The sequence below is a fragment of the Penaeus monodon genome, chromosome 16 (genome assembly GCF_015228065.2).
Source record: "Penaeus monodon isolate SGIC_2016 chromosome 16, NSTDA_Pmon_1, whole genome shotgun sequence".
In the NCBI taxonomy this organism is placed as follows: domain Eukaryota; kingdom Metazoa; phylum Arthropoda; class Malacostraca; order Decapoda; family Penaeidae; genus Penaeus; species Penaeus monodon.
Genome location: NC_051401.1, coordinates 43,823,063 through 43,827,842, shown reverse-complemented (window position 1 = coordinate 43,827,842; position 4,780 = coordinate 43,823,063). Strand labels below are relative to the sequence as shown.

General features: G+C 34.2%; 1 pseudogene; it reads left to right on the top strand.

Annotated features, from left to right (window-relative positions):
- The first annotated feature begins 348 nt into the window (after positions 1-348).
- On the top strand, positions 349-2,137 carry LOC119583060 (annotated as a pseudogene).
- Positions 2,138-4,780: the final 2,643 nt, after the last annotated feature.

The following is a 4,780-nucleotide window of genomic DNA, read 5'->3' as shown; positions in this document are numbered from 1 at the left end:
ATAGGGAGCTCTGATATTTTTGGAATTGGCCTGAGTAATTGAGAGGTGCACCATCAAGTGGGACCAGACTTGATGTTTGCCTTTCAACTAAGCTACAACATCTCTGAGATTAGCCTGCATAGTTTTGCAGCTGATCATCTAGATTACATATTGCACCCAGGTTCAGAGAGGTTTGACCGCCTGGTGGTGCTTTAGTCTGGGTGGTACACATAGTTTCCTGGTAGATGTGACATCTGTTCACCAGCAAAAGTCAAGGATATGAAGGACGGGGACATTGACGAATATGAGATTCATTATAAGAGCAAGGATTCGGGTGTGTGATGGAGAAGTATATCTTTCTTTGCAAGGATGTTCACCTGTATGAAGGAGGGGACAATGAAAATGATGGCTTTTATGTTAATCTGGTTCATGTGTAAGCAGCTGCATAACTGTGGCCTTGCAGAGATACCTCTAACATTATCTCCTGGATATTTGCTTGTCAGCTGAATAAATCATTTTGGCTTTTTCCCTTTGTATCTAACCCCCCAGGATTGTGACATAGTATTCCCAATATTTTGAGAAAAAAGACTAGACATTGTGAAAAAGTGTAAGATTAAGTATAGTCTTTACACAAGGTGTGTTTTGTGTTACCCTTCAGAGGGGCTAGGTACTCGAATTTTCTGTCCCATATTTGTGTTTTTTGTTATCTTATATTAACTTGAAATATTAAAGAAAGATATGTGTATTGTTTCTCCACCTGTGCCTTGCACTCTGTTCCTCTCACTTATTCTTAGGCAAGAACATGAATGACTCCCTCACAGGTTCTAAGGGGGGGGGGGGTATGCGCATGCATTGAAATTACTTATGACTTATTCAAATTTGAATCTCTGATATATACTTTAATGATGTGAAAATGCAGAATAGTCTGTGTGTATGTGGCTGCTTAATACTACATAATATAAATGGAAAGCAGAGTGAGAGTTTTAATGACATGAGTTAATGAGTATAAGACAATTTAAAGTAAGATTAACAATATATATATTCTTAAAATTTAAAAGATATATTAGGCAAATTCAAAGGAAATGATAATATCAAAATAAATAATCTTGCCCTATTTGGCTTTTCACAGGGTGAAGAATTTGTGAAACTGTATTAGTGCCAGGACTGGAGTCTGGGGATCCCAAAATACAAAGTATGCTTACACTACCGTGACTGGTTCCCTGGAGCTTACATTCAGCAGCAGATTACTCAGAGTGTGGAAGCAAGTCGCAGGACCATCGTTGTGCTCTCATCAAATTCATAGAAAATGTCTGGGGTCATCTTGAGTTCAAGACAGCTCACTGCCAAGCTTTGAAAGACAGCACAACAGAGTTATTGTTATTGTACTTGGAGAGGTAGGTATCTATCTTTGATCTAAATGTATTATATCTATTGAATAGACTAGTATAGTATTTCCTTTAGTTAGAAATGCTAGTATGAAAGTAAATTTGAATTGATCTTAATTCCAGGTTCCTCCAGAAAATGATGCTGGATGAAGAGCTGAAACTGTACCTCTCGACCAGAACTTACCTCCAGTTCGGTGACCCCAAGTTCTGGGAGAAGTTGCGGTATGCAATGCCACACCCCTATGACCTCATTTATAAAAAAGCAAAGGAAACGGAGAGACACAGACAAATTAGAATTGGTGAAGTCAGATTCAAAGGAGAGTAAGTGAAAATGAAAGTGAACCTAATGGAAAAGGACATGGAGTTGTGTTCATAAGCAGAGTTTGGAAGTAACAAACTACTTTTAGATTTGAGAATTGGTCTCCATTTATAAATTTATTTACCCAAAAAGTAATGATTATTGTCACCATTACCTGTGATACTTTAGTTGTACAGATTGCAAAGAAATATGGCAAAAATGTGAGTAGCATTACTTACTTTTAACATTTTCTGAATTTGTCTATGCCTTTTTCAGAAATATTGAAACAGGCATTAATGAAAGTTTGGGAGATAACATACTGGTTTTCCTGTTTTTATAAATAAACTTATAAGTTAAGGGCAATTTTAGAGTCTAAAAATATTGATGGTACTTTCCTACTCTATATATATATGTATGTATTACAAGAAATGTTTTTGTTACTCTGGTTTAATAGGAAGATGTGCTATATGATACTCATTGAAATAAGTCTGATATTGTTGAGTAATGTATCTTATTAAGTGATGAGAGATCCTGTAAATCTAATGGTAACCTGTCTTGGAATAATGAAAGTGTCCAATACAATAAACTGTTGGCTGAAACAAAACTTTGTGTTAGCCAGAGAAAGTTGCTAACCCCTGTGGATTCAGTGCTGCAACCAAATGCCAGTGAGTGAGACAAGTGTGAAAATAATTTTCTTTTGGGTATTGTATGAACAGTGGGAAGATGGACAGTTTTGATTATGGTGGTAGAAGGAAGAATGCAATTAATAAAATTAAATTTATTGAAAAGTGGCATCTCTCCATAATAACTTTATTAACTAGACTACTCTATATTCTCTGTGAATCCTCTGTTTACAAATAGTCTTGTAATGACCATATTCATTGCTGTAGCTGATTACGACTTAGCTTGACAGTAATGCACAATTTACATTTTCTCTAGTCATATGCCTGCAAAAGGTCTAGCATACTAACCTCCAATGATGTTTATCTCCTTTATTTTTTATTTAATTTTTTTTATTTTAGGAATACATTGAATATCAATTTGTGAACACAAACCGCTCAAGCTAAAACTCCTTCTGAATATTTTGTATTATCACAGATTTTTGTATTAGGCTGTAATGCTTTTATGGATAATAACTAATTTGTACAATTTTTCCAGATTTTCTATAAAAAAAAAGTGTAGTCAGGTCTAATTGTTTTACAGGAAGGTTATAAAAACTTCATATTGTTATTAAATACATATTCTCACATTTTATGCTACAAAACTAACAAATATGTAGTTACCATGAAAGGAATCATTAATGCACAATGCCACAATCAGTAAAATAGGTAACTGTATAAAACTGATATGCTCTAAGTTTGGTAGATAATAGTTAATTAGTCAAGAGAATTCAAAAGAGAGAGTCTGTAACAAGTACATGAGTGCACACACACACACACACACACACACACACACACACACACACACACACACACACACACACAACACACACACACACACACAACACACACACACACACACACACACACCACACACACACACACACAACACACACACACACACACACACACACACACACAAATATACAAACAAAATAGTGTATGCCAGCTTTCTCAATCATTCTAAGGGCACACAGCCTACATGCCACATGCATAAAACAATATGCCAAGAGTTTATTTAATGTACAAAATGTTTGTATTTCACTTTTTTAAGGTACAGGATTATCCAATATTGTACTTGCAGCTCTATTCTATAAAGACATTGCAAAAATGAAATAATTTTTGTGCAATAATACTTTCATTGTGGTTACTCTGAAAAGTGAGTATTACTCTCAGCAGGTAACAATGAATACTCAGTACATTCTATGATTGTTTTACTTTGAGAATGATTTTCTTCTGTTTTGTATGTTTTCTTTGAGAGTTCCTAATTTTATGCTAACAAAAAAGGGACCAAGAATAAGTTGGATTTCATAAAATTTACCTCTTTGTGTTTATGAAAGATTACCAAAAAAGTCCTTTGAGGGTCTTTGTAACAAGCTTAATATCTGAACATTTCATTGGGAAAAAAATTATGCATAACCTTGACCACAGTTCTACAATTCACCACCTCCCCCTGTGTGCTTAAATAATTGGTGTTCTAATCACTTGCAGTGCTAGAGATGCCTCAAAACTTCCAAAGAGCAGTGCAGTATTTTGAGTGCAGAATATTGCCCTATTAGCAACTTGCTTATTACACAAGATGTTTAAGATAACACTGTAAATCTCTCAAGTGACTTCACCACACATAAAGTTCAAAATGACCTTCACACACAGGATAATAATTGATGTTAGAAGGACTATGTTTTCTTCACCCAAGTGACTTGTATCTTTCCGGATATTGAAAGCCTGATAGAGAATTCTTACAGAGCTAATGTTTTCATTCTGCTGTGTACATAATGTAAATAAGAATTATATTAAGGTGCTTTGTAAATTAATGTCAATAATTTTTTAGAAATACTGTATACCTTGGTATTATTTGTGTCTACTATTCCATATTTTAGTTTATAGATTTAGATTTTTATGAAAATAAAAATCACAGCATTTTTTCAGATGAATGGTAAGTGAATTACATATCAAAATTTACAAATAGAAAGGGACTTTTTCATTTACTATTTTTGTAAGAATGAAAGTCTGCAATTTAGATATCAAAGAGTATATTTAATATTGAAATTAAAAAGTGAGAGATATTTTTAGCATGTCAGATACATTTCCCAAATATATTGGAGCAGAATGGGGCATTTTGATGTAGATTTTATTGTAATCATGACATCAATAGTACGTAGGACACTCAGCCCCGTGATCTCGGTAAAGAATAAAGGTACACATATGCTTATACAGGGAAATATATGCATATATATAGCCAGGTGATAATTTGGTACCAGTTTTAATATAAATCTATTTACACATTTGTCTGAATTATTGATGTTGTCAGTTGCATCCCAGAATCAGCCACTGGAAGCAACAACAGTAACAGTAATAATGACACACTGATGAGTGACCATAGCAATCATGTTAATAAATTTGTCTGGTTCCCCCATCCTATCATTCTCTAATAACCCCCCTCTGTACACTGTACTCAG